General features: G+C 35.7%; 1 long non-coding RNA gene across 3 annotated transcripts; it reads left to right on the forward strand.

The window, feature by feature from the left end:
• The first annotated feature begins 1,626 nt into the window (after positions 1-1,626).
• On the forward strand, positions 1,627-10,741 carry LOC135750087 (uncharacterized). 3 transcript variants are annotated; one of them, XR_012334745.1, is made up of 5 exons: positions 1,627-2,303; positions 3,101-3,147; positions 4,617-4,663; positions 7,245-7,376; positions 9,241-9,511. It is a non-coding gene; the product is annotated as an uncharacterized lncRNA (long non-coding RNA). The 3 variants fall into 3 exon arrangements; XR_010532586.2 differs by lacking the exon at positions 9,241-9,511 and adding an exon at positions 10,662-10,741 and having other exon boundaries at positions 1,629-2,303; XR_010532585.2 differs by lacking the exon at positions 9,241-9,511 and adding an exon at positions 10,662-10,741 and having other exon boundaries at positions 1,630-2,303; positions 7,256-7,376.
• Positions 10,742-12,344: the final 1,603 nt, after the last annotated feature.

Genomic DNA, 12,344 nt, shown 5'->3' on the forward strand with positions numbered 1-12,344 from the left:
GCGGAAGTCCGCTCGACGTAACGGGAACCATACACGATGACGTTCGGGGGACGTTCGCTTAAGTGCTTAGCATGTTATTTAGCTTACAAAAAAGGTCCCCATGACGTCCCCTAAAAGTCAATAAAGTCCCCAAAGCGTCATTTTGAACGTCCGGAAGACGTTTTTGCGGACGTTCGCAGGACGTCAAAAGAACCCTACACGATAACGTCCGGGGGACGTTCGCAGATGCCATTTAGGGGACGTCCAGGGGACCTTTTTTTGTTTGCTGGGAGACGATTGACTGACAGCTGAGCGGTCAGCAGCGCGCTGCGCTTATAGCCTATACTGAATAACTAATGGCCAGATAAGTTGATAATATGAGTACAGTGATTCCAAATGAATGTCCAAAAACTCGTAATATGTTAAATCAAAAGTTTAATTATGTCTTTTCTCGCAGCCCTGCGCTGTGTTGGTGTAGATATGCGCCGGTGAACATATGCGCCGGTGAACATCATGACCTTGCAGCTTAAATCACCCTAAATTTATAGTCATAAAGATAAAAGTAAAACAACATTCGCAACTTCAAATGATGTATTTTTATTTTTGTAAACTCACAATAAGGAGAAAACCTTGTGCTTATTTATAATCATTAAAAACATGACGTGCTTTCTGCTGGTTTGGTTTTAGAGCGCGTCACAAAAAAAGAACAGAAACTCAAATACTTTTTTATTCGTTTTGTCAATTTAATAATTATTTAAGTGCAACATATTTCGTATAGGCTTATTTATTTTATTATTATTTCTCAAAACAGAAACGTAGCTTAATAATCCTCTGTTGATTTAAATCTATTTGTGCATGAAACTAAACCCATGGAGGAAATTATGATATTTTAGGAGATTTATTTATAAATGAGTGAACAACGCAAATCCAGAAAGGAATTTATTTCAAGACAGCCAGTCTCGCAGTAGCTTTTTTGCGAGCTCCCGCGAGATGGTCCTCACTGCGGAACACAACATCCAGAGGGCGGGGTTGGATCTAGATCCAACTCCTCCCACTTTATATACTTTGTTCCGCCAAATGAACAAGTATATTTGCGTTGTTGCAGCCCGCAATTAGTTGCAACTTGTGGTCGCCAACGTTTGCTCTTATCAATTTAAGTGTACGTTTGATTAATAATATAGTTGAGAAAGAGGTGTAAGGAGAGGTACGGACACGTTCCCGACAGTTTGATATCACTGAAGGGATTTATTTGTACATTATCCCACTTATAACACAGCTATTCCTATACGAGTAAATATAAAAACAAATTTATTTGATATCTTTTATTAGCAAATTAAAAAAAAAGTAAACCATCTACGAGGGAAACCTGTTTCCTAATGGCTGTAAGCAAAGACGCGTTAAAACAAGTTCAAAGTCCATATATATTTTAATAATTATGCATATTTATACTGTATCCATTAATAGGTCTTATACTGCATGTGGTAAGATTACCCAGGTAGCCAGTGCATTCGGGCCAGATCCGGCTGAGTGTCGGCGCACACGGCTGTGTTCTGGCTGCGGCTTACCAGCATTAAGCCAGCACTGGCCCAGCAACACTTGCCAGATTCGGCTAGGCTGTGGATATGCGGATTTGGTCCGATTTTGGCTGACAAATGGCATATTTTCCACATATTGGCTTTCACATTTCACGTTTGTTTTAATAAAAATATATTAATTTAACAATTGATATGCATATAATTGTTTCTATTTAATGTTTTGATAATTGTTTTTAGTTTTCCTGATTAATGGTAGCCTATGTCAATAAGTGAAAAGTAGTGTGAGGAAAAGCTTAGAAACTTTTCCCTAATAAAATAACTGAAGGGGAGAAGCATATTTTAATGTTAAGAATAGGTTTGTAGAGGCATAAAGTGCCATTAGCCTATTGAATGTAAGTATCTGGGCTATTAAGTTTATACTGAAATATTTTCTATGTATGTAATATTTCAACAAACACATATTGTATTAATTAATGGTCAAATACTAAATTGAGATTTTATAAAAAAATTTAATAAGCTGTAAAGCTTGTCAATTTGTTTACTTTATTACAACTACAATTTTCAGCCCTTTTCCAGAATTTGAACTAATTTGATCATAAAGATTGATCTATTTATAATTTATCGATTACAATTTTTAGACAATTAAAGGCAGCTGGTTAAAGGAACTTTTATTTTGGAAAAAGAACTGCTGCTGTTTCAAGACATGCGCACTAGCTGCGACATCTAGTGACGACATTTACCGGGCTTTAACGGTTGTTGCTGCATGAAGTCTGCTGCAATTTCTCTGAGGTAAGACTTTTTGGAAGTTATTTAACATAATTTTAATGCATAAAATATTTATACTCTGCACATATTAGATATATGTAAACTTCATTTGAAAAGAAGGACAAACTGGTGTGACTGATATAGTATACGTAATTTTTTAAATGACCACAATCCCGCTTCAACAAATATGTAAATTAGCATTTGAATTTATTATTAAAATACTGAAGTCTTTCTAGATAAATTTGAGTAGAAAATCGATTTTTATAATTTATCTGACAAGGAGAATTCGGACATAAGAAATGAACTCTGCTCAGTTTAATGAACTTACTTAAACAGTAATATTTCGTTTAGCAAAACAAACAAATAATATTTCGCAACTCATAAAACTGGTCTGAGGATTTGCCTCAGCAGTCTATGCAGCAGGCGGGAGTAACGTTAACTGAGGGATCGTGAAGCTATTCTGCTAAACACTCGTAGCCACCTCAGCCAGTTCCGCTATTATACAGCTGACTGAGGTAATTTTTTTTACGAAGGGATAACTTTGTCTGGTACAGAAAACGTTTAAATTTCACAGAATAGAGAGCATTGCAGCTACAGGACACAGCTGGTAGTTAAACTTCTTTACTTAAAGTGCACCTGCAGTAAAAATATTTCCACCTCACTGTTGCACAACATTATAACCGATTTCATCTATTGAAAGATACTTTGTAGAAAATGAGTGAACCTTAATTATGTAATTATTACTCAACATTTTGTATCTATGATCTGTCTGTCTGTTATACAACTTAACAACTTATTGTGATTGTTTTTGTCACATTTAGATTTCTCAAGATCATCAGTTTGGACAGAATTCATTTGAAGAATTAATGTAAGTAAAAGTACAATATTGGACGGGGCATGGATATTTCTTGGGAATCAGTTTTGTTGCATTGTTAATGTCAGGACTGTCTGAGGGGTCAATTGGGGCCTGAAGTATGATAGGGATTTGTTTAGGGCTACAAATATATATTACAAATAACAAGTCTTTAAAAAGTCGTTACATTAAGTAGTCTAAACTAAACTTTGATATGTAAACGTTGTTATGTAAACTATAATAACAAGATATTTTATCAGATCACAATTCCAGTTTATGGATTTGGCATTTGCAGTCATTTTGAAATATAAATATAATGGTAGAGAAAACACAATTATCTGTGGATTTGTGTGATTAAGAGTAAGGAAAACTTACTTTTTTATATAATTGAAAATCTCAAAACAACCCTTAAAAACCAAATTGAGTTCTCTTTTGCTGCATCTTGCAAATATTACAATTTTAAATAGGCAAGGCTTAAAAAGGTATAAAAATAATAATGAACTTTCTCGATAATACAACACTGGCACAATTGGGCATGTAGCCGTTTTTTTTTTACCTTAGTGGTGTGCCCTTATTCTAGTACTTATGTTTCTAGTAGCTATGTTTACATGCAACCAATTAATCAGTTTGTAATCGTATTGATGGCTCAATCGTATTAAAAAGTCGTCATGTAAAAACCTTAATCAATACGATTGAGGTAGATTGGATGCAAATTTGAATCGTATTGAAAGGGGTGGTGAAGTCCAATCTGTGATCCGATCAGCAGGAGAAAAGTATGCATGTAAATGCGTGAATCGAAGTATTTTGTCGGATGCAAAAATACACATGCACAGAAAATTTGTGCTCAAGTTCACGTCGTATATTTACCTCTTATTTGCTTTGGTTTGGCTTTGGGGTGGCATTGCCAAGTCCTCTCTTTTTTTCGTTCAGATTTGGGCTACTGTCTAAACTGTCTTTGCGAGTTGTTTTTTCTGCGGGTCAGATATGAAAGGATTTTGTTCATTAGTTATTGATATTTTGGGCTATGATAAGTCATTGGGATGCTTTTGGGCTAATTTTGAATGTCCATTGGGATGGTTTTGATATGTGAAGCTGCCAACCCTGGCTGTGCGCTTGCACAGATGTTCGGTTTATATAAAATGTACATGAAAACAAACATTTTGAGGTGCAAACATTTAAACATGTTTAGGGTGCATGTAAACTGTATTGTTGTAACCTTTCATCGGATTAAATTCAGTCGGATTGACAAAATTTTGTGCATGTAAACATAGCCCTTGTGATGACAGTTTGTTCGAGGATAAGAAAACTGCCATCTAGGGTTTCAGAACGAAGCAAGAGCCATCAATATTATATATGTATTGTATATTTATGTATATATACATTAGCAAGTAAATGTAATGGTTTTCTGAATAAATATACATAAATAACATAATGTGTCTAAAAATTATTACACAAGAAATTCAGATCTTTCATGTGTTTTTCAGAGCACTAGCAGGTTCCAATAAAGGCTGGAACAGAACAGACAGAAAAGGTACAGTATACTTTCTTTCCATGTCCGCCTTGCCCACGCACACATCCGTACCGCTTTAAAAAGTATATATTATTTACAGGACATTCACAAATTTAGAAAAAATGAAGAAAAGTAGCAGCTCCACCACTGTAGTGAATATACTGTTCTGTATGAGTGTGCAACTCAGCGTTCCCACAACGCACACGCTTGACATCTGTTCCTCAGACATGAGGGCTCGCGAAGCACGCACACAGCGCGCAGTCAACACATGCGTGATCACTAAATTAAGTTTTCTTTCTTGTTTAAGTGAACATAAACAGCTAGATGTGTCAGTATCAGTATATTAAAGCAGTGCAGTCTTAAAGCTGTTCTGGGTCTTAAAGTGACAGTAGCCTACTGCTTTCTGTGTCAGAAATGTTCTTTCCACCCAAAAATGAAAATCACTCACTTTTCTTAACTGAACAACTTTTGCAGCTGCACATTTAATTCATACAGTGAGGATTGTGCAGTGTTTTGTGTGTATTTATTGCTAATGTTAAATCATAGATTCTAATAACTAATATTTTTACATTTAATACAGATGCCTGAAAAGTAAAACAAGATGAGTATAGTCTTATGATAAAAAGACAAAAGATTTGGTTGCTTGTCAGTACCATTGTTGTAGTGACAGCCAAAATACATCGGCCTAGGGCTGGGCGATATGGCAAAAAAGTGATCTCAGAAAAAAATCCATATTGAACGATAACGATATATATTTCGATGCAAGTTGTTAATTAGGGCTGGGCAAAAAAATCGATTTTTCGATTAATCGATTTTTAAAACATGGTCGATTAAAAATCGATTCTCAAAGAGCAGAATCGATTTTTTTCATATGTATTTCCGCAAACATTGAACGGAGGAATGGAAGCATTTTAGATTTTGCAAGCAAGACGTGTTGTGGCTTTTAATTTCTTTTTATTAATTACCCACTTGTAAACTGCTGTTCACTGTTCTTTTTATTAATATAGTATGTGCATTAAATCTATATTCATTGAGTTGAATCGAGAATCGAGTATAAAAACCTACCTGAGAACCAGAATCGAAAATTTAATCAAGAATCGGAATCGAATCGATTTGATAGCTTGTGAATCGAAATCGAATCGATCTGGAACATCTGAATCGATACCCAGCCCTATTGTTAATGCTTCCAGCTTTAAAACAGTATGCCAACAATGACTGAAGCCACAAAAACAAGAGGGTTCATTTATATTTTAATCTGCGCCTCGTCAGTTTTTTAGCTAGCCAAACCACTTCCATATAAAGGAATTCGTGCTACCTTTTTGTCCACAATTTATCATCTTTGGATATTTGTTGCCACTTCCACTCATTTTTGTTTAGTTTTTTTTTTGTTGTTGTGTCGAGTTTGCAAAGTAGGAAATGGACTTTGTACTACTCATGTGTATTACATATAGGCCAATGTATTTTGGCTGTCACTACAACAATGCTACTGAAAAGCAACCAAATTTTTAATATTTCCTCTTAATCATAATACTATACTCATCTTGTTTTACTTTTCAGGCATCTGTATTAAATGTAAATATATTAGTTATGAAATTGTCTGTCAACATCATTTTAACATGAATTAGCAATAAATACAAATAAAACACTGCACAGTCCTCACTGTATGGATTAAATGTGCAGCTGCGAAATTTATTCAGTTAATAGTAGTGAGGGGTTTTCATTTTTTGTGTAATGAACATTGAACACTCAAGACAGCTTTGAACACCCAAGACAGCTTTAAGACGGCACTGCTTCAATATACTGATAAACATACAGCTGTTTATGTTCACTTAACATGAAAGAAAACTTAGTGAGCCCTCGTGTCTGAGAACCATATACGAGCTATACATGCTGGTAAACAGGCACATCACCTTGTGGAAACGCACAGTCGCACACTCATACAGTACAGTATATTCACTGCAGTGGTGGATCTGCTAATTTTCTGTTATGTTTTCAGTTGATAAGATGTGCTTTTTGATTACTGAAATTTAATTTAACCAGAATCCAGAATAAAACGAAAAACACAGAATTTGAGAAAAAAATTAAACTGAATCTGGGGAAAAAACAATAGGCCAATAGCTGTGCTAAGTCCTGACTCCAATTGGCTTTTTTGAGGTCATTCAATCAAGGGTTCACATTTTTTTCACAAGCACTAAGATGTTTTTTGGTAGTTCTCAATAAAGACATGAAAGATCAGAATTTTTTTGTGTAATTATGTGTAATTTTAGACACATTATGTTTATCAATGCCCTTGACTTAGATAAAGTTTAGATCGCATTTTATGACAAATTTGTTCAGAAAACTGTGAAATTCACATACTTTTTCTTGCCACTGTATATAAAGCTATTACAATGTTAATCTATGAAGCTATAAGTCTTCCACCCTAAAGTACCTGTCATTGTTTTTGAAGCAGAATAGCTTGTAGGTAACATTTAACCCTGGAGAACCCACGGGTCAAATGTGGCCAATGTTAATTGATTCTAAGAGAAGGGTTCTTGGGTTCTCCAGGGTTAAACTAACATGCTTGCATTTACCTAATTAAATAATTTTGTTTCTTTTCAAGAATCTGTTTAGAAAAAGTACTGTTCGTGCACCAGATGGTGAAGTAGAAAAGTTCATAAAAACTTCTGCAGCTTGCATCTGACAGAGATGCAAAAAGAAGAAGAGAGCGGGCCTGAAAACAAGCAAATTCAAGGTATTTCAATTGTTGTTAAAGGGATAGTTCAATAGACCTTTTGCGAGTCGACGTCACAGTTACGTCACACGCGCATGTGGTGGCAGAAAAACAGTGGAAATTAATGGGACACGAGTGAAACGAACAATATAACTCACTAGAAAATGTTTTGTTGTGCTGTTGAGTGTCAGAATAGGAATGCCAAAATAGACGACCTTCATTTTTATAGTATACCGCCGTCGAAGACACCATTTGAAGATAAACGTAGGTGTTTATGGTTGCAATAAAAGCCCTGAACCGGACAGGCTGGAGTGATGAAATCATCTGAAAATCTTTTAATTATTTGAATAGAAAATAATTAGAGAAGATATCCGGTGTTCTGTCGAAGTCTGATCCCTCTATGTGTTTCTAATAGCGTTTTCATCACGTTACGTTTATAATTTATTTAGAAAGATTAAAGATTTGAATTAGTTCATAATATCAATAATATTACCATTTATTAAAGTTTTCGTATTTTTTTCGTTTTCTATTTCTTCTTTTTACCTTATATCTTAGCCTATGTCTTCTTACTGTTTGTTCTAAATTATGATGTTTACTAATAAATATATAAACATAGCACACACACACACACACACACACACACGATGTAAAGTGTTAATAATATATAAACAGGCCTATACAAATTAATTTGTATGTAAACATAATAGTTTTAGATCACACACGTAGGATAAAAATATATGGAAGAAATTGAAAACAGGAAATGATTAAATGTTTAATAAATGGTATTATACAGAATACATGATAGTATTGCTCTTATAAGTACTTCAGCGATTCATACTGTAAAAATAATTGATTTACCAATAAAGAACAATACATATACATTACATACATGCAAGCATATCAGTAGCCAAGCCATTAAAACTTTTAATTTATTTAAAAAGTAAACGTAACTTGGTGAAAACGTCATAAGAAACATTACACTTAAGAGAAATATAGGGGAAACAGACTTCTACAGAACACCGGATCCTTAAAAATCACAGTTTAATGCTAAAACACTTCACACAGCTATTGAGAAGCATTCACTTTCTGCCACCAGTTGGGCTCCGCCCACAAAAAACCGTCATCTCTGTTTGCAAACACGCAAAAGGTCTATAGATATTCTTTCATCATTTACTCATCCTCATGTTGTTCTAAATCTGCATGATTTTTTTCTGATGAACACAAATTAAGATGTTTTGCGTAATGATTGTAAAAACACAGCACATTGTAACCATTGACTTCCATAGTAGGAAAAAGTATTTTGGAAGTATTGTGATAAATGATGAAGAAAATATTTTGATAAATGATGGTTAGCACACAGTTGACGGTACCCATTCAATTCCATCATATTTTTTTATTCCTTCTATGGAAGTCAATGGTTACAATCTGCTGTGTGTTTACCATCATTCCTCAAAATATCTTCTTTTGTGTTCATCAGAAAAAATTCATACAGGTTTAAAGGTAGGGTAACACATTTTGAAAAATGCTAACGGTAGATTAGATGTATAACAACTGGTTTATATCAGAATTAGTTTAAGCACACGTTCGGTTGTGTAGACGTAGTAACTATATCGTTATGCTAATCCGTAAACGAACACAAATTTCATAAGCAACACAATGTTTCATCAAAGTAGAATATCGAATCCATCTCAATACAAACATATCGCGTACCTTACCAAAATAAACAACGACCCTTTTAGACCCTTTGCCTCCTGCAGCTGTTTGCATCTCGTGGTAAAGCATTAAAGTTACCGAAGTTAATTTGGGTTTTTGCTCTTTGCCGATCCAGGCAGTTTTTGCTGTTGTTGTTATAAAAGATGGCTTTCATTTTGTGCCTCCTGTACAGGTTGTCAATTCAGCAGAAAAGTTTGCTGTTTTCGCTGTTTACAGACAGGAGGTAAGCGCATGTGAACACGCAGATGACCTATGGTGTCTGCGTAAGGGCTGGGCAAAAAAATCGATTTTCCGATTAATCGTTTTTTAAAACGTGGTCTAATAAAAATCGATTCTCAAAGAGCAGAATAGATTTTTTTCTTTCATATTTATTTCCACAAACATTGAACGTAAGATTAACTGTAATCTAATTACTAGTCTTCTTCAACGTTAGTGTTGTGGCTTTTAATTTTTTTTATTAATTACACACTTGTAAACTGCTGTTCACTGTTCTTTTTTATTAATATAGTATTTGTATTAAATCTATATTCATTTAGTTGAATCGAGAATCGAGTATAAAAACCTACCCGAGAACCAGAATCGAAAATTGAATCGAGAATCGGAATCAAATCGATTTGATAGCTTGTGAAGCGAAATCGAATCGATCTGGAACATCTGAATCGATACCCAGCCCTAGTCTGCATGGACTCGCTGCGCGGTGGGCATTCAAATTATGCTTACGTATGAGGGACAAAAAAGGAAACGTCCATTCGGACCGAAATTTATGATTGGTTGAACATTTTTTGGTCCTACGCCTTTCACAGATGACATAAATTCTACAAATACATTTAAACAACTTAACACAGTGATTGCTATCAGGATGTGAGGAGACTTTTAACCAGCATAACTAAAAATCTTTCAGGATCAAATCTGTTACCCTACCTTTAAAACAACATGAGGATGAGTAAATGATGACAGAATCTTTATTTTAGGGTGAACTATTCCTTTAACTCTTTCACCGCCAGCGTTTTTAAAAAAAGTTGCCAGCCAGCGCCAGCGTTTTTCATGATTTTCACCAAAGTTTAATGCCTTCCAGAAAATTTTCTTCTTTAAATAAATAAACATACAATATACCAAATGAAAGAACAGACCCTCTGCTTTCAAACAAAAAAAACCGTTTCATCCTACCTTTAGTGGTTCTTTTGCAATCAGCTTTTGAATATGGGTAGGTTTTTGCAAAAACACCATATTTTGAGCAAAAAGCAAAAATAATTCCATATTTGTGACGGACTTTTCATAGAGATCCCATTCAGAGCGATCTTTAAAACAGACACGGACATGCAGCAGCTTGCCATAGGGCAATACTTCCGGTTTTAAAAAGTTGCGGAAGGGCGCCACCTGGTGGATAATAGCGGTATTGCGGAAAGACGGAAAATCTCGTCATTGGCGGGGAAGCGTTTTCTCTTAATTGACGAGATATCTCGTCAATGGCGGGGAAAGAGTTAACATGTACCCAAGTTAACATTAATGCATTCAGTCTATCTGATGAAGTAACCATGAGTCATTTTCTGTTTCCCCTCTTATCTCTTTTCTCTCAATCTTTCCTTCTTTTAGGGTACACTTGAGGAGTGTCCAGATGTTTATTAATGTTTTATTAATGTAATGTTATGTTTCAAATAAACATGTAAACATACTGTATATTTTTCTTTTTTTTTAAACACCTACAGTAAAGTGTGACACTTAACACATTAAAAGCATCACAAACATTGAGGATAGAACTTCTAATGTGCAGTTTAACTTTTTTTAACTAAATATAATAAAAGTTTTTTTTAAGAAGGGATAAGTACATGACATCTTAAGGGCTAAGGTTATAAAATAAAAAACACTTTAAAAAATAATTCGGGCTAGTTTCGGCTGAGTGTACAGTTTAAGCTGGCATGATTCTGGCACTGTGCTGGCAGTGTCGGCTGACTTTAAGCACCCGGACATGGGCCAGTTTCGGCTGAGTGTAATGTTTTAGCTGGCGTGATTCTGGCACTGTGCTGGCAGTGCCGGCTCACTTAAGGCACCCGGAAATGGGCCAGTGTACTTGGGCCGATTCTGGGGCGTCATTCATCCCAGAGTTGGCCCTTTTCTGGCAGCCGGAACTGGGCCGTGGTTTTTTTTCTGGCCTGCCGGATTTGGGCCATTATTGGGCCAAACTGTTTTGGCTACCTGGGTACTCATAGTAGGCTTACCCGAAATGTTTTACTCCAAAACATTATAGCAAAAAACTTACATTTCACCCTAAAGGCACTTTTATTGTAGTCATAAGTAAAGTTAGTTTTTATGTCAAAATAATAACTTAATTTAGTTACGACTTAATGCGGTAACGCAGAAACACGTGTGACGTGTCTTGTGGTAAAACTGCCGACCAATGGGATCTCTGGATCGGGATCCAGCTCCGCCCCTGGATCTAAATCCAACCCCGCCTCCTGGATGTCACGTTCTGCAGTGAGGCGCTACTGGCTCCCGCTGTGGGTTTTGTCTAGAAGGGATACAGCAAATGCCGAAAAGTTACGGATTAGATTTGGAGGTAGGATTATTAGGATGAAAACAGCGGTTCTGGCTAAATTAGATACAAATACATCCTACAATCGTGTGAAATTTTGTGTTTAGAGTTGGGTTTGGTTAATGGATTAGGATAAAACAGTGCTCATCCAACGAGATTTCGTTTGCTGTATCCCTTCTATCCACAACCGCAGGCGTGGCGGGGATGTTTTATGAGTGGCGGGCCGCCACGGTTGAATGTATATAGCGGAAACACTGAGCCTATCCTACAGCATAGCTGTATATGTAAACGAGTTATTGCCATTTTGCTATTGTGGTTCTCTAGCTGCTTAATCGCTAGCTTGGTGCATTACTTGTGGCAGTTAAAATAACTACGTTATATGATCAAATTGAACCAAAACGTTGATAAAATGTTGCGTTTGGACCGTTTTTGGGCTGAAAACCATCAACTCTATTTGCCAACACTGCCCCCCACCATTACGTAAAATGTATTTCTACCTCTGGGTCTGAACTTCTAATGAGTAGTGTTGTGCTAATATGTGACGTTAGGTATGCGTTTTTTTGTTGTTGTTGTATTGTTCAGAGCTCTGTACGTTGCTCACTATAGCTGTAGTTTTTGTGGTTGTATTACAGAGATGTTTGTTTATAACACTTTAAAGCTTAATGTACCAAACCTATGTATTTTCTAGCTGGGGGAATTATATGCATTCATGTGATCGCCCCCTCTGGTATTTTAGACGCCCCCTC

The sequence above is a fragment of the Paramisgurnus dabryanus genome, chromosome 12, assembly GCF_030506205.2.
Source record: "Paramisgurnus dabryanus chromosome 12, PD_genome_1.1, whole genome shotgun sequence".
Taxonomy (NCBI): domain Eukaryota; kingdom Metazoa; phylum Chordata; class Actinopteri; order Cypriniformes; family Cobitidae; genus Paramisgurnus; species Paramisgurnus dabryanus.